The 19,844-nt window shown below is 40.9% G+C and overlaps 1 protein-coding gene across 5 annotated transcripts in view; it reads left to right on the top strand.

Annotated features, from left to right (window-relative positions):
* CYTH3 (cytohesin 3) overlaps positions 1-19,844 on the top strand; it is a 113,825-nt gene that overhangs the window by 46,290 nt on the left and 47,691 nt on the right. For 2 of the 5 annotated variants that reach the window (XM_054248612.2, XM_078357624.1), the window contains exon 2: positions 9,353-9,450. The exons of the other annotated variants lie outside the window; for them this stretch is intronic. The gene's annotated coding sequence lies outside the window, so the exon portion shown is untranslated. The remainder of the gene's footprint in view (positions 1-9,352; positions 9,451-19,844) is intronic. 5 annotated transcript variants of the gene reach the window in all.

Here is a 19,844-nt window from a genome sequence, read left to right as displayed (position 1 = left end):
CATAATTAAACACTGGCCTGAGGCAAACATCAGAGATTCTCATTCTCCAGAAAGTGAACGCTTGTATATCCTGGTTCAGCCAAGGTCCAGTAAGGTTACGTGTTCACATTCACTATGGAATTCTCTGCTTCGGAAACCATCATGTTCAAGAACATTTTCAGTAAAGTTTATGAGACACTGTATTGGCTTGGAACATACACAAAGAATTTGACAACCTGTTTGGGTAGAGGAATATAAACTTGTTAATTATTGAAAACATAGTTGTAAATGCTTCCCTTTGGTTTGCTAGCTTGGGTCCCAACCAGAGGTTTTCCAGCCTTGGCAAAGTTGCCTAAAACCTTTCATGTTGAGTAAGGGCCCTGATAGTGGCATCCTCGTTTTGATCCTGTCTGTAGTGGGAACGCTTCCAAGTCTGATGCTTGTTGTAGGTTTCTGCCAGAGGTCCTTCACTTAGGTTAAGACATCTTCTATTCTTACTTAATTTATTATTTTTTTTAAATCAGGAAGGGCTGTTGAATTTTATCAAATGCTATTTTCCATCTATTGAGATGAACATATGTTTTTCATTATGAGCCTTTCGGTACTATTTGACTTTTTAAAAAGAAACCATTTTCATGCATTGTATCCACTGACTTGAGGCTTAAAATTCCTTCAAAATGCTAACTTTACAACCATCATCTGCATGTGTTTTTCTTTGAATTCAACTTTTCCATCAATCTGTTCCTATCTCCTTTCTTTTTTTATAGTGATTTCAGCATTTCTCAGCTGTTGGCGATTTTTCATTCTTTAAAAAGCCTCTTCTGGTCGGGTGCGGTGGCTCATGTCTGTAATCCCAGCACTTTGGGAGGCCAAAGCAGGTGGATCACGAGGTGAAGAGATCGAGACCATCCTGGTCAACATGTGAAACCCCGTCTCTACTAAAAATAGAAAAATTAACCGGACGTGGTGGCGCATGCCTGTAGTCCCAGCTACTCAGGAGGCTGAGGCAGGAGAATTGCTTGAACCTGGAAGGCGGAGGTTGCGGTGAGCAGAGATCGAGCCACTGCACTCCAGCCTGGGTAACAAGAGCGAAATTCTGTCTCAGAAAACAAAACAAAACAAAAACACAAAAAGCCTCTTCTGTCATTTCATGGGTTTAACGAGAGAGAGAGAGTGCGCACACCATGTGCCAGCCCTTTCCTCTTAAACCAGTCTCTAGGGCTTTAAAAATGCCATCCTTCCTTGCTCAGGCTCTGCTACATAGGAACCTTCAAGTTCTTGCAACCTTTGAGATGTTGTGTTGCTTTACTTTAAGATGCTGACTGAGAATCAGTGGGAATACAAAACCTCACAACACAGGTTGAAATTTTGGGAAGCAACTGAACTAAAAAGTTCATCAGGGCAATAGCCATGGAGTGGCTGGAAGTATCCTCACTGGGGCTTTAGCTCAGACTGCCAGCTTCACTGTCTTTCCTGGACTGTGAGATAAAAATCAGATGGATTCCACTCCAGTTTGCCTGCTGTGCCCTAAAATGGTGCTCTCCCACCTCCCCACCCTCATCTAAACATTAAATTCCTCAAGTGTTCCACCTTTTAGATGTTTGTGAATGAGAAATGGAATGCCAGATGTTCTACAGCTGTATCCAATCTGTGGAAGACAGAGCTGTGGTTCAGGCTTCCTGGCAAGGAATGAGGAAGTAACTCCAGTGCTTGCTTGCTTTTCTTTTTTTTTTAATCTTGGAAGTAACATACCAATTTTCTAATCAAAGCATTGCCGGGAATATTGTTTGTGGGTGTGGGTGTGTGATAAGTATGGGAGGATGTCTAGATCTTTATGGAGACCTCTCAGAGCCTTCCAGTTTTAAAAGGAAGCCAGTCACAGATGCATTGCTTTTTATTTTTTATTTTTATTTTTTAAAAAACACCTTCTTTACGGTAGGGTTTGCCAAGCTAGTGAGATGGGTTTATGTTCTGGGCCACCTAGGGATGAATGTTTCAGATTGAGTTTTCTTTGTTTAAAGACAAAATCTTTTTTTTTTAATTGTAAATTTTCAGGCTGGGCGTGGTGGCTCATGCCTGTAATTGCAGCACTTTAGGAGGCTGAAGCAGTGGATCCCTGAGGTCATTATTTTGTTCAATAATGATAGATTAATAATTGGTTAATAATTTATTTTGGAATTACAACCATCACCTGACCTAATTTTAGAACATTTCATCACCTCTAACAGATCCCTCATTCCTGTTTGCATCAGTCCTTAACACCAACCCCAGCCACTGGCTATTCTGGTTTCTGCCTCTATAGATTTGCCCTTTCTGATACTTAACATAAATAGAATCATGCAGCGTGTGGTCTTTTGCATCTGACTTCTTTTACTTCACAAAATATTTTCAAGTTTCATATATGTTGTAACATATCGTAGTTTCTTCTTCTTCTTCTTCTTCTTTCTTCTTCTTCTTCTTCTTTCTTCTTCTTCTTCTTCTTCTTCTTCTTCTTCTTTCTTCTTTCTTCTTTCTTCTTTCTTCTTTCTTCTTTTTTTTTTGAGACAATCTCTGTCACCAAGTGCCAGGCTGGAGTGCAGTGGCTCAATCTCGGTTCACTGCAACCTCCACCTCCCGGGTTTAAGCAATTCTCCTGCCCCAGCCTCCTGAGTAGCTGGAACTACAGGCACGCGCCATCACACCCAGCTAATTTTTTGTATTTTTTTTTTAGTAGAGATGAGGTTTCACCATGTTGGCCTGAATGGTCTCAATCTCTTGACCTTGTGATCCGCCTGCCTCAGCCTCCCAAAGTGCCGTAGTTTATTCTTCTTACCTGAATATCCCAGTGTAAGGAAATAACTGCAAGTTGTTATCCATTTATCCATTGATGGACATTTGGGGTTGTTTCCACTTTTCAGCTATTGTAAGTCATGCATTCGTGTACACGTTTGTTTGGATACCTGTTTTCAGCTCTTTGGATATATACCTAGAAGTAGAATTTCTGAGTTACATAGTGATTCTATGTTTAATTTTCTGGAGAGCCACTAAATTGGATTTCATGGTGACAAAATGGAACCATTTTCCATTCACAACAGCAATTTATGATGGTTCAAATTTCTCCACATCCTTGCCAACACTTATTAGTATGTTTTTTAGAATATAGCCATCCTAGTGGGTATGCAGTGGAATCTCATTGTGGTTTTGAGTTGCATGTCCTAATGACTCATGTTGAGCAGGTTTTCATATGTTCGTTGACCATTTGTATATCTTCTTTGGAGAACTGTCTATTCAATTCCTTTCCCATCTCTTGATAGGATTTTTTAGTCTTTTTGTTGCATTATAAGGGTTTTTAAAAGGTATTCTGGATACAAGACCTTTATCAGATATGATTTGCAGATGTTTTCTCCCATTCTGTGGATTTGCTTTTTACTTTCTTGATAATGCCCTTTGATACACAGAAATTTTAAGTTTTGATGAAGTCTACTTTTTACATATTTTTGTTGCTGGTGCTTTTGGTGTCACATATAACAGTGCATTGCCACATCTGAGATCACAAGAGCTGCCATTGTCTTTCCTTCTAAGGCTCTTCTAGCTTTAGCTCTTATGTTAGGTCATTCATTCATTTTGAGTTAATTTTTGTATATGGGATAAGGTAGGGGTCTAATCTTATTCTTTTGCATGTGAATGTCCAATTGTCCCAGCATCATTTGTTGAAGAGACTGTTGTTTCAAATACTTTTAATACACATTTTCGTTGGCTGGGCACGGTGGCTCACGCCTGTAATCCCAGCACTTTGAGAGGCCACGGCAGGCAGATCATGAGGTCAGGAGTTCGAGACCAGCCTGACCAACATGATGAAACCCTGTCTCTACTAAAAATACAAAAATTAGCCGCGTGTGGTGGCGCGTGCCTGTGTAATCCCAGCTACTCAGGAGGCTGTGACAGGAGAATCGCTTGAACCGGGAGGTGGAAGTTGAAGTGAGCTGAGATCACGCCACTGCACTCCAGCCTGAGTAACAGAGCAAGACTCCCTCTAAAAAACGAAACAAAAAAATGTGTGTTTGTGTGTGTGTATACACAAACACATGGATGGTTTACTTTTTAGGCTCTATAGTCTGTTTCATCGATTTTTTTTCCACCTATTTTTGCACTAGTATCACACTTTTGTTAATAGTGCTTCAGGGAATGTGTACACATTCCATATATACTTACCAACTTAAGCCCCTTAATAGCATTCAGGTCATCTTTTTCGAAGCAGCATTAGCTAGGCATAATGTTGCATGCCTGTAGTCACAGCTGCTCAGGAGGCTGAGGCAGGAAGATTGCTTGAGTTCAAGAGTTTGAGTCCAGCTTCTTCTTTGCTTTTTCTCGATGAGCTTTTTTTTTTTTTTGCTTTCTGTGCAATGTAAAAATATGTGAATAGGATACAGTTGTGAAGCAGTGAGGATTATATATACGAAAGTATTTGCATCATTCATAGTTTTTGATGATTTTTCTGCTGTAGTTACACACATGATCTGTTTTGCAATTCAGGAGAATTAATCTGGGCATAAGTACCTAATCTCCATTTAGGAGAAGTGAAACATCCTTACTTCTTCTCCATTAAGAGAAGAAGTGAAACATCCTTACTCATTTTTGCTTGCTTCAAAAAACGAAGGAAAAAACTACCTCTCAGTAAAGGCTGTCAGCGAGTGTTTAGTTCACTTTATATTTATTAATTATTGACTGATTGACTATTAGGAGCAGGCCAACTGTTGTTTGAAACTGCCTTTTAAAATTAGCTGTTTTGTCAAATAAGAGTTAACCATCACCTGAAAATGTGGAACACGTTATTATAATGAATTATAACAATATATAATGGTTATATAAAATTGGTTCGGTTTTAAGACTCAGCACTTCAGAGTAACATTTGCCTGGGATTCTTCTCTGTATGTTAAAATGTTAATGACTCCTCCCTTCAGCAGGTGTCATCACTATGACGGATATAGGGGAAACACAAGGCACTTGCCTTGAGGAGAACAGAGACAGTGGCATTATCGACAGGTGCTCATTTGGTATCACATTTTGAAATGACTAAGCCCCAGTCTTCCTTCTGTGATGTACCTTGACATTTCTGCTTTTGGAATTGCAGCTGGTGTTTCATTAGCACCTTGATCACATCCCAGTCAGAGGCTGTGAAGGGCACCCCAGCAGGAGAGACCAAGCTCTTTGACACATAATCTGCTTTGTTTTTGCTGTTTTTTTTTCCCGGGATGGCTCCCAGGACCTGTAGGACTGGAGGTCAGATGTGCACATCCTTCTCTCTGGTCATGAGGGTATATGAAACACCTGATTTTTCCTTACCTTAGATAATGTAAAGATTATTTTTGTGTTTTTTTTTTTTTTTTTTTTGCACAGTGTCTTGCTCTGTCACCCATGCTGGAGTGCAGTGATGCCATCATAGCTCACGGTAGCCTTGGACTCTAGGCTTCAAATGATCCCACTTCAGCCTTCCCAGTAGCTGGGGCCACAGACAAGCCCCACCATGTCTAGCTAATTTCCTTTTCCTTTTTATTTTATTTTATTTTTTGAGACGGAGTCTTGCTCTGTCGCCAGGTGCCAGTCTGGAGTGCAATGGGGCGACCTTGGCTCACTACAACCTCCGCCTCCCAGGTTGAAGCAATTCTCCTGCCTCAACCTCCCAAAGTGCTTGGATTACAGGCGTGAGCCACCGCGCCCGGCCTCCTTTTTATTTTTCGTAGAGCTGTCCTCCTACCTCACTCTCCCTGAATGGCGTGAGCCACCATGCCTGGACTTTTTTTTTTTTTAACCTTTATTTCGAACTACTTTGTAGATTCACAGAAAGTTGCAAAGATAACAGTACAGAAAAGTCTCACTTGCCCTTCAACCGTTTCCTCACACCGGTTACCGGTTACATCTTAGGTAACTGCAATACAGTATCAAAATCAGGAAGCTGACATTGGTATAAGGTGTGTATATAGTTTTGTGTCATCACCCATAGGTAGATGGATGTAGCCACCACTGCAATCAAGATACAGAACTGTTCCATCACCACAAAGTCAGTCTCTCTTCGTGCTACCCCAGATGTCCTTTCCTCAGCCACCCTAAACCCCAAACAATGACTAATCCATTTTCCACCTCTGATACTGTCATTTTGAAATGTTATATAAATCATATAATATGTAACCTTTTACCTAAAATCCAATTAAAAAAAAAATATGTAACCTTTTGAGACTGGGATTCTTTTAGGTTTTTGGTTTTTTTAGAAATTCTGCTTTATGACCTTACAATCCAACCAGACTGTTGTGTGTATCAATAGTTCCAATAGTTCATTCATTTTTATTGCTAGATAATATTCCATGGTATGGATGTATCATCACAGTTTATCCATACAGTTATTGTAGAACTTTGGTTGTTTCCAGTCTTGGGATATTACAAGTAAAGTTGCTATGAACATTCATATACAGGTTTTTGTGTGGACATACATTTTAATTTCTCTGGGATAAATGTCTAGGAGGGATATTGCTGGATCACATGATAAGTGTATGTTTAGTTTTATAAGAAACTGCCAAATTATTTTCCAGAGGGCTGGAACATTTTACCTTCCCACCAGCAATGTATGAGAGATCCAGATTCTCCATCTCTTTGCCAGCCTTTGGTATTTTTTTTTTTTTTTTGAGACAGGATTTTGCTGTCACCCAGGCTGAAGTGCATGCGGTGGTGCAGTCTTGGCTAACTGCAACCTCCAACCCCTGGGCTGAAGCAGTCCTCCTGCTTCAGCCTCCCGAATAGCTGGGACCACAGGTACACACCACCATGCGTGGCTATTTTTTTGTATTTTTAGTAGAAATGGGGTCTTGCTATGCTGCTCAAGCTGGTCTTGAACTCCTGAGCTCAAGCAATCCACCTACCTTGGCTTCCCAAAGTGCTGGGATTATAGGTGTGAGCCACCGCGCCTGACCTATTGTTGCTTTTTTAATTTTAGCTGTCTGAATAGATGTGTAGTGATATTTCATCGTGATCTTAATTTGCATTTATTTAATGACTAGTGATGTTGAACATCTTTTCATGTGCTCGTTTGGCATCTGTATGTCTTCTTCATGTGGTTTACCCATTTTCTAATTGGATCTTTTGCTTTTTGCTGTTGAGTTTTGAGCATCTTTTATATAAATTCTACATGAGATCTTTATCAGATACGTAGCTTGCAAATACTTTCTCCCAATCTGTAGTTTCTCTTTTCATCCTTTTAATGCTTCGCAGAGCAAAAGTTTTTACTTTTTACTTTTTAAATTTTTATTTCTTTTTATTTTTTTTCTGAGACAGAGTTTCACTCTTGTTACCCAGGCCGAAGTGCAATGGTGCAATCTTGGTTCACCGCAACCTCCGCCTCCTGGGTTCAGGCAATTCTCCTGCCTCAGCCTCCTGAGTAGCTGGGATTACAGGCACGCACCACCATGCCCAGCTGATTTTTTGTATTTTTAGTAGAGACGGGGTTTCACCATGTTGACCAGGATGGTCTCGATCTCTTGACCTCGTGATCCACCTGCCTTGGCCTCCCAAAGTGCTGGGATTACAGGCTTGAGCTGCCTGGCCCGGCCTAAAAGTTTTTAATTTAATGTCCAATTTATCGATTTTTTTTTCTTTTATGGATTCTCAGTCATGTCAGTTGCTTCTCTGTCATAGCTCTCAGATTTTTCTCTGATGTTTTCTTCATCAAATTTTATAGTTTTACATTTAAGCTTATGGTTTACTTTGAGTTAATTTTGTATAAAATGTGAGGTTTAGGTCAAGGTTTATTCTTTTGCCTATGAATAGCCAATTGCTGCAGCAACATTTATTGAAAAGAATATCCTTTCTTCATTGGACTATTTTTTTTTTTGAGACAGAGTTTCGCTCTTGTTACCCAGGCTGGAGTGCAATGGCGCGATCTCGGTTCACCGCAACCTCCGCCTCCTGGGTTCAGGCAATTCTCCTGCCTCAGCCTCCTGAGTAGCTGGGATTACAGGCACACGCTGCCATGCCCAGCTAATTTTTTGTATTTTTAGTAGAGATGGGGTTTCACCATGTTGACCAGGATGGTCTCGATCTCTTGACCTCGTGATCCACCCACCTTGGCCTCCCAAAGTGCTGGGATTACAGGCTTGAGCCACTGCGCCCAGCCCATTGGACTATTTTTATACCTTTATCAAAATCACTTGGCTAGGCTGGTGTGGTGGCTCACACCTGTAATCCCAGCACTTTGGGAGACTGAGGCAGGCAGATCACCTGAGGTCAGGTGTTCAAGACCAGCTGAGCCAACATGGTGAAACCTTGTCTCTAACAAAGAAAATAGAAGAATTAGGTGGGTGCAGTGGTGCATTCCTATAGTCCCAGCTACTCGGGAAGCTGAGGCAGGAGAATAGCTTGAATCTGGGAGGTAGAGGTTGCAGTGAGCCAAGATTGCACCACTGCATTCCAGCCTGGACGACAGAGTGCGACTCTCTCACTCAAAAAAAGAAAAAAAAATCAATTGGCCCTATGAGTGTGGGCTCTTCTGAGTTCTCTTCTGTTCTTTTGATTTGTGTGTCTGTCCCTCTGCCAACATCACAGTCTTGAGTAATATAGTTATGTAGTCCTTGAAATTGAGAATAATTCCTTCAATTTGTGTTTTTTCAAAATTGTTCTAGCTATTTTGATTCCTTTGACTTGCCGTTACAAATTTGAGAATGCTCTTTGCTATCTCTTAAAAAAAAAAAGAGTTACTGGAGTTTTGATAGGAATGAGTCTTTTTCATTCCATGCTGGTGGAGATTCTACTTTCATAACATCCTCAAAAACCTTGTGGATCTCCTGTGTGTTTCACAGGGATTTCACAGTGGACAAGAAGGCCCTGTGCAGTTCTATTTCTATTTCTGGCTTCTGCTAAGAGAATTGAGGGGATCCATGAGTGACAGGCTTAAACTTTTCAAAGAGCTTTCTGGATGAATGAATACTCTGACCTTTTAATTCTTTCAGCGTACATTGGTCAACAAAACATTGGTCAGCCACACCCTTGTCTTTCCTTAGAGCACTTTTTCCTGCCAGTGAATCTCCTAATTTTATTTGTGGCAGAATTTCCCAAATTAAGTCCTGGTTCCTTTTTGCATAATAGTTTCTCTTAGCTCTTTTGCATTTTACTATAAGCAGCAAGAAGAAACCAGGTTGCACCTTTAACACTCTGCTTGGAAATTGTCTCAATTAAATATACAAGTTTGTCACTTACATTATCTGCTTTTCACACAGTTGTAGGAGATGATTCAGCTATGCTTTCTGCTAGTATGTAATAGCTTTTAAAAAGAGGTAGCTCATTTCTTCTTCTTCTTCTTTTTTTTTTTTTTTTTTTTTTTTTGAGTCGGAGTCTCTCTCTGTTTGCCCAGGCTGCAGCACAGCGGCGCGATCTCGGCTCATGGCAACCCCCACCTCCCAGGTTCAAGCGATTCTCCTGCCTCAGCCTCCCAAGTACTTGGGATTACAGGTGTGTGCCACCATGCTCGGCTAATTTTTGGTATTTTCAGTAGAGACAGCGTTTTACCATGCTGGCCAGGCCGCTCTCGAACTCCTGATCTTGTATCTACCCACCTCGACCTCCCAGTGCTGGGATTACAGGCGTGAGCCACCGTGCCCAGCCAAAAGTAGCTCATTTCTTTGAGTCCTATCAGTGGTACATTTAATGTCCATTTTTCTACCAGCAGTGTACTTACAATGATGTAGGTATTCTCTGAGATGATACAGACTTTCTTTAGTCTGCTCCTCACTTCTCCTGAGTCCTCAGTGGCAGAGTCTTTTTTTTGCGGGTGGGGGGCTGGGGGGAGGGAATGGAGTCTCCCTCTGTCACCATGCTGGAATGCAGTGGCTCGATCTCAGCTTGCTGCAAACTCCACCTCCCAGGTTCAAGCGATTCTCCTGCTTCAGCCTCCCAAGTAGCTGGGACTACAGCCATACACCACCATGCCCTGCTAATTTTTATATTTTTAGTAGAGATGGGATTTCACCATGTTGGCCAGAATGGTCTCAATCTCTTGACCTTGTGATCTTCCCACCTTGTCCTCCCAAAGTGCTGGGATTGCAGGTATAAGCCACCGCGCCTGGCCAGTGGCAGAATCTTTAACATACACATTTCTACAATCTGTTGAAGGCAATCTAGGCTTTCTGTATTGTCCTCTTCAAAATTCTTCCAGCCTGTGTTTCTTACAATTCAAAAGCTGGTTCCACATTTTTAGGTATTTGTTATAGCAGCACCCTAGTTCTGTCTTTGTTTCCTGAAGCTGTTGTAACGAGTTACCACACATTTTGTGGCTTAAAATAACACACATTTATTCTTGTACTGTTCTAGAAGTAAGAAGTCTGGAATCAAGCTCTCCCGGGCCAAAATAGAGGAGTCCAATGAGCCATGCTCCATCTGAAGGAGAGAATGCATTTTCTTCCCTTTCCCAGCATCTAGAGCTGCATTTCCTTGGTCCATGAACCCTCTCTTCATGTTCAAACCCAGCAGCCTAGCATCCTGCTTCAGTCATCACATTGCCTTCTTCTGTGTCATTTCTCCTCTACTTTCTTCTTATATGGACATTTTTTATTCCATTTAGATCCCTTGGATAATTCAGGATAATCATCTCCATCTAAGATGCTGCTTTTCTTTTCTTTTTTTTTTTTTGAGACGGAGTTTTGCTCTTGTTACCCAGGCTGGAGTGCAATGGCGCGATCTCGGCTCACTGCAGCCTCCGCCTCCTGGGTTCAGGCAATTCTCCTGCCTCAGCCTCCTGAGTAGCTGGGATTACAGGCACACGCCACCATGCCCAGCTAATTTTTTGTATTTTTAGTAGAGACGGGGTTTCACCATATTGACCAGGATGGTCTCGATCTCTTGACCTCATGATCCACTGCTTTTCTTTTCTTTTAGAGACAGGGTCTGACTCTGTTGCCCAGGCTGGAGTGCAGTGGTGTGATCTAGGCTCACTGCAACCTCCACTGCCCGGGCTCAAGCTGTTCTCCCACTTCAGCTTTCTGAGTAGCTGGAACCACAGGCGTGTGCCACCATACCTAGCTAATTCTAAAATTTTTTTGTAGAGATGGGGTTTTGTCATATTGCCAAGGCTGGTCTCAAACTCCTGAGCTCACCCACCTCAGCCTCCCAAACTACTAGCATTACATGTGTGAGCCACTGCACCTGGCCTCTATTTTTGATTGCATATATCTCTTTGTATAGCTTTTTAAATGGTTGCTCTAGGGGTGTGTGTGTGTATATGTATGTATGTATAATAAGTAATATATATTTATATAATTAGCATCTACTGGTGGTGTCACTTTACCAGTTATAATGAAATGTTGAGCCCTTACCTCCCTTTGTGTCCCTTACTCTCCCCAGTTTATAACTTTCTTAAATATTTCTTTGTATACATTGAAAACTACATCAGATAGTGTTAGTTTTTGCCTCACCCATCAAACGTGACTGAGAAAAGAGAAGGAAAGTTTTTTATACTCACACATGTTTTACTCTTTCTGTTGTTCTTTTCTAATATTTCAAGATGACTTCTTTTATCATTTCCCTTCTAGTTAGAGAACTTCTTCTAGCCATTCTTTTAGGATAGGTCTGCTGGCGACAGATTCTTTTAGTTTTCCTTTATTTTAGATTGTCTCAATTTCCCCTTCATTCCCAAAGGATATCTTTACGAGATATAGAATTCAGAGTTGACAGTTCTTTTCTTTCTTTACTTGAAGAATGTTTTGCTACTTCCTCTGGCCATTGTGGTTTTGATTAGACGCCCATTATCATTTGAATTATCTTTCTTCTGTATAGGTAAGGTGTAATTTTCTCTGGTTATTTCCAACTTTTTTCTCTTTCAGAAGAGTATGTATGATGTGTCTTGACATAGATCTCTGAGTTTATTCTGTTTCGAGTTTATTTAGCTTCTTGAATTAATAGGCTTATGTTTTTTGCCAAATTAGGGAAATTTTCACCAATAAAAATGTTTTTTTAGTCCACCCTTTTTGTCCTCATTTGTCTTTAGAGAAATTATCTGTACTTTTTTGGCCTATCAGGCATCCCTTAATTGTGGAGCATCTTCTACTCTCGGGTCATTCAAGTAGGGAGAATAATCAGAAAGAATGTCCTGGTGTTGCTCAGCTGTGATTTTCCTTATCGACTCACGTGCTCCACGTTATGGAGTGGCCTTCTAAAATCCTACCAATACTCTTTCAGAATGCTTGAAGTAACAGAATTCTTAGAGGAAGAGGGGGGATTCCATCCCATTTTCTTCACACACAAATAACTCTAGTTTTGTGTAGGGTGAGTTCTGTTTAAATTTTTGTCTTTAAAAAAAATTTACCAAAATAACCTTACTCTTTTTTTTAAAGCCAATCAAAATCAAGATAAGAAAATACTTTTGTCTCTATCCTAGGAGTATGACTAGGTAGCTTTTTGCCTGTGGTTGCAAGGAACCACAGCCTTTCACCAAGCAAATATCAGCATTAGCTTCAGTTTTTATCATAGGTGGTAATTTTATATTACTGTGGGAAATCCTGTCAATTGCATGCGTCCTTCAGGTTGGATGAGAAGGAAACAACAGATAATACAAGCTCTACTTGTCTCTTAGCAAGTTATTCTTGCTCATTTAAAAAATTTTTTGTATGGTTTGGTGAGAGTATGCTCAGTTTGTTTCGTTCTAGGGTCATTCTTGGGCCAGGTGGAATGTGGCCCTACTAGGTACCTGCTCTCATAGTGGGAACTCTAGGGCTGAAAATATACACTTCTCTTTGGAAATAACACCAGTTTGTATGGTTGTGAAGAGCCAGATTGTATAAGTTATTTAGGAATACTTAGTAATATTTGAAGAGAAAATAAAAGTAATTTTTTTTGTAAAGCATTCCTTATACACAAAATTAAGGGAAAATGCCATTAAAATCATGTAGAAATCTGTAGCGTTCTCTAATAGTCAATAAGGCTTGTAAAATTTATTTCTTATGTTTTGAATTTTCAAAATACTTTTCAACATTTTAGTATGAAAAAATTTAAATACACAAAAATATTGAAAGGATATACAGTGGCTTAGTGTGTAAACCCACCACCTGGGATCCATGGTTAACCTTTCACTGTGGATGCTTTATCACATATCCATTTATCTGTCTCTCATCTATCCATCAATCCATCTTTTTAGGTATTTCAAAGTTGGAGATATCAGTATACTTTATCTCTTGGACCTGTTTTTATCTTATTTGTATGGTCCAAGATGTTCCTTCTAAAAACTTTGAATCAAAATATGTCTTCTGAAAAGCTCCAGTTCATCTTACAACGTAGGGGAGACTGTGACGCTTTCCTTTCCCTGCACTCCATGAGCCTTCCCAAAAGGATACTGAGAAGAACTCCTGTGCTCAGATGTTTATGTGGCTGAGAAGCTCTGAAACTTCATGGAGCAGAGTTCTCCTGGGGAACAGAGAGAACATCCAGGCAGAATGGACTCTCTGCTGGGATGGGCCCCTGTGATGGGTTCCTGCTTTGCTGGCTTCCAAGGAACAGTGTTAATCTTCTGCATGGGTGTAATCTTGAATTAACTGAGGAATCTAGGAGAGTGCATGAAATTGTCTTTACACACCAAAAGAGAACACCAAAACTGTGAGACAGTCATACTTAGGAACTGTACCTCCCTACACCATTGGTTGTTGAGGGCCCTGAGGGTTGAGGGCCAAGGAGATTAAATTTTTCAAATTGGGTAATTAAAGACAATAGTCAAAAAATGTGGGGACACTTTACTGAGATTGTTCGAAAGAATGGGATCAGAGACCTCAGTGTTGTAGACAGGCACCAATGTTATTAAAGCCCTCTTAACTACGATTGACACAGAATTGTGGAAATCTTACTAAAATATTGTTGGAGGTTCTTCCTTTCCCCAAACTGTTTTCTATCCCGTGTGACAGTGGACATTGCTGGGATATATTTTCAGGAATTCATGAAGACCATGAAAATGAATGAAGTAGCTCTTTTAATTGCAAAGAGCTAATAAACATACGTCTCATCTCTGGAGTACCTTTTCTGAAAAGCCTGTGTTCTGAGTAGTCGTATAATTCAGCAAATATCTCCGAGTTCCTACTATATGCTAGTTACAGTTCTTGGTGCTGGAAATTTAGTAATGAACCAGGCAGGCAAGAACCCCATCTTTGGGAGTTGACATTCTTATAGGAGGAGAGTTAAACTAAACAATAAACCAGTGGGATGCTGCTAATAGTATTGATACATGACACTTCCAGGTGCAACAACAATCCGATGAAGTAGTTACTATTATTTCTATTAAAAATGAGATGACTGTGGAAAAATTACAAAACTTGCGCACTGTTGGTGGGAATGCAAAATGGTGCAGCTGCTGTGGAAAAGAGTGCGGAGATTCCTCTAATTAAAAATAGCATTACCCTGTGATCCTTCACAATAGGCAAGAGGTGGCAGCCGCCCAAGTGTTCATGGCCAGATGAATGGATAAGCAAAATGTGGTCTGTCCGTACGATGGAATATTATTCAGCCTTATCAATGAAGGCTGGTCTGAAGGTAGTAAGTTGTCTCGATTGTTCAGTCAGTTACAGGTCTATCTCCTTATTCTACGCTTTGCTCCCTTGTCACTACTGCACTTGACTAATCTTTAAAAAAAGAAAAAAAATTGAAAATGATTTTTTTAAAAAAGGGAACTGTCACATGCTACAACATGGATGAAACTTGAGGATATTTTTAAATATTTATGCTAGGTGAAATAAGCCAGTCACAAGACAAATACTGTATGATTCTACTTATGTGAGTTACCTGAATAGTTGAATTCATAGCGATAGAAAGTAGAATGGTGGGTGCCTAGGGCTGGGGAAAAGGAGAATTGAGGAGTTAGTATTTAATGGGTGCAGAGTTTGGCAAGATGAAAAAGTTCTGGAGATGGATAGTGATGTTGGTTGCAAAACAGTGTGACTATACTTAACAGCACTGAACAGGACACTTAAAAAAAATGGATGCCAGGCCTGATGGCACATGCCTGTAGCCACTCCTTGGGAGGCTGAGGCAGAAGGATTGATTACATGAGCCCTGGAGTTAAAGGCTGCAGCGAGTCATGATTACACCGCCATACTCTAGCCTGGGAAACATCGGTAGAGCCTGCTTCAAAAAAAACAAAAAACAAAAAAAAAACACGGTTGAAATTGAACTTACAGAGATAGAGAGTAGAAGAAGGATGGTTACCAGAGTCTGGGAAGGGTAAGGGGGAGATAGGGATGGTTAATGGGCATAAAAAATTAGTTAGGATGGATAAAACCTAATTTTTTTTTTTTGAGATGGAGTTTCCCTGTTGTTACCCAGACTGGAGTGCAATGGCATGATCTCGGCTCACCGCAACCTCCACCTTGTTGGTTCAAGCAATTCTCCTGCCTCAGCCTCCCAAGTAGCTGGGACTACAGGCGCGCACCACCATGCCCAGCTAATTTTTGTATTTTTAGTAGAGACAGGTTTTCGCCTTGTTGACCAGGATGGTCTCGATCTCTTGACCTGGTGATCCACCTGCCTCGGCCTCCCAAAGTGCTGGGATTATAGGCGTGAGCCACCGCGCCCAACCAATATTTTTTATTTTTATTTTTATTTTTTTGAGATCGAGTCTTACTTTGTTACCCAGGCTGGAGTGCAGTGGTGCAGTCTCAGCTCACTGCAACCCACACCGCCTGAGTTCAAGAGATTCCTGTGTCTCAGCCTCCTAAGTAGCTGGAATGACACGTGTGTGTCACCACACCTGGTTATTTTTGTATTTTTAGTAGAGACAGGATTTCACCATTATTTAGCCAGGCTGGTCTCTAACTCGTAGCCTCAAGTGGTCCACCCACCTCGGCCTCCCAAAGTGCTGGGATTACAGGCATGAGCCACTGTGCCCAGCCAAGAGCTATTATTTGATAGCACAGCAGGGTATCTATAGTCAATAATAACTTAATTGTACATTTAAAAATAAAAGAATATAATTAGGCCAGGCATGGTGGAGTATTCCTGTAATCCTAGCACTTTGGGATTTGAACTCCTGAGCTGAAATGATCCTTCTGCCTCAACCTTCTGAGAGTCTAGGACTATAGGGATGTACCACTGTGCCAGCTGTTAGGTGTTTTAACACAATTAAAAATTTAAGGCCGGGCGCGGTGGCTCAAGCCTGTAATCTCAGCACTTTGGGAGGCCGAGGTGGGTGGATCACAAGGTCAAGAGATTGAGACCATCCTGGTCAACATGGTGAAACCCCGTCTCTACTAAAAATACAAAAAAATTAGCTGGGCGTGGTGGCGCGTGCCTGTAATCCCAGCTACTCAGGAGGCTGAGGCAGGAGAATTGCCTGAACCCAGGAGGCAGAGGTTGCGGTGAGCCAAGATCGCGCCATTGCTCTCCAGCCTGGGTTACAAGAGCGAAACTCCGTCTCAAAAAAAAATAAAAAATAAAAAAAATAAAAATTTTTGAAATGATAAAGGAAAGCATAGGTGTCCAGTCTTGCACAGCTAATGAAGTAGCAGAGCCAGGAGGAGTCAGGCTCCACATTGTAGCTCCACAACCCGTGCATTGAGCTATCATTCTGTTCTACTTCCAAAACACTTTGAGTAAAAAGTGCTGTGAAAGGAACAGCCATGTCTGGTAGAAAATGATTGTGCAGAGAGCTGGGGGTCTGTTCTTTAGACAGGGTGATCATGGAGGCCCTGGTTTTAGCAAGGGAGCTGGGGAGAGCTAGAGCCAGCCAGGTGCTCAGGAGAGTGGTTTACAGGAGGGTACAATGCCCCTGTAGCAGATGGGGTTGGATCAGGGAAGGCATGGTAGACTCAGGTGACGAACTTGGATTTTATTCTGAACCCAGTGGGAAGTCATATGTCTTTTAAGCAGGGAAGAGACATGATTTGATTTATGTTTTAGTGAGTACTGCCAAAATTTCACTTGGAAAGGAAATTGAGAAGAAATTCCAGAATATCTGTTTCTTCATTTTGTGATCAAATATCAAATAGAATACTTCAGGTTTTACAAAAGATTAATCCTCATCCTGCTTTTTGATGCTGTTTAAGCATTTTAAATGTGACATCTATCATTGAAGGCCAAATGCCCAACTGTTTTCTTGGAAAATACTTAAAGATGCCGAGGAGGAAAAAAATACTGCTTTCCTAAGCCTGGCACCACTACTTAAGATGATGTGTGATGTTGTGTCAGAATCCATCAGCGTTAATAAAATGAATTGGAAAAAATTTACTAATGTGGACTGAGGGTTTCTTTTGGGGACACCAGTAGCATGAACACTGTCTTGGATTTCATGCATTTTTAGCCAAAATTTCACCTATGGATATAGCAAATTGGTTATAAAAATGTTTTTATCTTCCCAACTTAATGAAGTTCTCAAGGCCAAAGATTCTGAAAAAACTTCAATGAAAAGGATAAAATCTAATCTTAAATTTTAGGTGACATCTTCCTGACATTGTAGTTGAAAACTCATTTGAAATTTGATAAGGAATCTTCTTTCATCTTCTGTCAGATCTTCAAGAGGACTTGTTGGGAGTTTGGGTTGATTAAATTGTCAGAGATGACTTACACAAACTTGTCTTAGAGAATTATTTGGTAGCTTTGGATGTCATTATCCCTTCTTTAAAAATGTTATTAATAGATTTTAGTTTTTAGAACAAATTTAGATTTACATAAAAATCGAACCGACAGTATAGAGTTCCCATCTGCTCCCTGCCTCCCAGCTCATAGTTTTTCCGTTATTAACATTATACATTAATGTGGTGCATTTCTTACAATGGATGAACCAATATTGATACCTTGTTACTAACCGAAGTTTATGGTTTACAAAAGGATTCCCTTTTGGGATCCTTGGGGTTCTGATGGTGGATAATGACATGGATCCACCATTACTATACCATAAAGAAGAGTTTCACTGCCCAAGAGTCTCTTGTGCTCAACTATTCATCCCTCTCCATGTCCCCCTGAACCCCTGGCAACCACTGATCCTTCTATTGTCTCAATAGCATTACCTTTTCCAGAATGCCATCTAGTTCAAATTGTACTATGTAGCCTTTTCAGATTGGCTTTTTTTCACTTAGCAATATACATTTAAAGTTCCTTTGTCTTTTCAAGGCTTGAGAGTTCATCTTTTACTATCATTGAATAATATTTCATTGTCTGCATGCATCATGGTTTATCGAGTCACCTTTTGAGTGACATCTTGGTTGCTTCAGTTTTTGGCATTATAAATAAAGCTGCTATAAATATTTATGGCAGATTTTCATGTGGACATAGTTTCCAACTCAGTTGGGTAAATTCCAAGGAGGGCGGTTGCTGGATCGTAATGTAAGGCTGTTGAGCTTTGAGAGGAATTGCCAAACTGTCTGCCAAAGTGTCCTCACATGGTTTTTAGTCACGTGTATTTGTGAAGCTGTTCCCCCGCACCGCCAACGACAGTTCTGGCTGTAAAAGAAACTCATTCCTTCAGGTTTGGTGTCAGAAGTAGTTTATTTTACTCTCTTTTTCAGTTAGCTAAGGTAGAAAGTCTCAATGTCTATTACTAGTTTTTCATGACTGAGGTCAACATGGTCATCGTTCAAGATCTTAAAATATTTTTCATTTTGATTTGTTTTGAGATGCAGTATTTAATTTGAAATTTCTAGTAACATTCAAGAAGAGAGTTTGATTAGCTTGAGATAGGAGTATCCCATTACGACTGAGGAGACTGAGGCATAGAGAGGTTAGATAAGTTGGCTAAGGACACAGAGCTAGTAAGTGGCAGAGAGAAGATTTGAGACAAGTCCAGCTGCAAGATGGACTGTGTCACATTGCCTCTCTACCTAACACATTGCATTCATGATTTGGGTTAAGGACGACTTGTCTATTCAGTGCTCTATTTTAGCTGTGGTTCTCAAATTTCCATGTTCAACAAAATCATTTGGGAAGTTTGTTAAAATTTTAACATTCAGAGTCCTGGGCTTCATACTCAGCGGTTCTGATTTGGTAGGCTTGGGATAGGGCCTTAGGAACTCTATTTTAGACAAATACTTTCAAGTATTTCTGATGGAGAAGTTCTTTAGACCATGTTACAAAAAAACTGCTCCAGAAAATGAGCTCTAGGCCAGGCATGGTGGCTCACACCTTTAATCCCAACACTTTGCTTCAGACCAGCCTGGGCAGCATAGCAAGACCCCATCTCTACAAAAATAAAAATTAGTTGGGAATGATAGCAGGCTCCTGTATTCCCAGATACTTGGGAGACTGAGGCAGGGCCATTGCCTGAGCCCAGGAGTTTGAGGCTGGGGTGAGCGATGATTGGGCCATTGCACCCCAACCGGGGTGACAGTGAGATCCTGCCCCCACCTCTAAAAAAAAAAAAAAAAAAGAAAAGGCCACCCATGGTGGCTCCCAGCACTTTGGGAGGCTGAGGCAGGTAGATCACAAGGTCAGGAGTTTGAGACCAGCCTGGCCAATATGGTGAAACCCTGTCTCTACTAAAAATACAAAAATTAACCGGGCATGGTGGTGTGCGCCTGTAGTCCCAGCTACTTGGGAAGCTGAGGCAGGAAAATCGTTTGAACCCAGGAGATGGAAGCTGCAGTGAGCCGAGATCGCGCCACAGCACTCCAGCCTGGTGACAGAGCAAGACTCTGTCTCAAGGAAAAAAAAAAAAAAAGCTAGAATGAATGATTGGAACGAAGCGCTTTTGCTAAGGATCCCAAGGAGCTGGCTAAGTCCTTGGCTTTTATGTTTAGTTTTGCTCTGTAGAACTGGGGAATAAACTGTCCTTGACTACTGCTACAGAAAATGAGCTCTAGGCCAGGCATGGTGGCTCACACCTTTAATCCCAACACTTTGCTTCAGACCAGCCTGGGCAGCATAGCAAGACCCCATCTCTACAA

Source organism: Callithrix jacchus, chromosome 2 (genome assembly GCF_049354715.1).
Source record: "Callithrix jacchus isolate 240 chromosome 2, calJac240_pri, whole genome shotgun sequence".
Lineage (NCBI taxonomy): Eukaryota > Metazoa > Chordata > Mammalia > Primates > Cebidae > Callithrix > Callithrix jacchus.
This window is presented reverse-complemented; position numbering and strand designations above follow the sequence as displayed.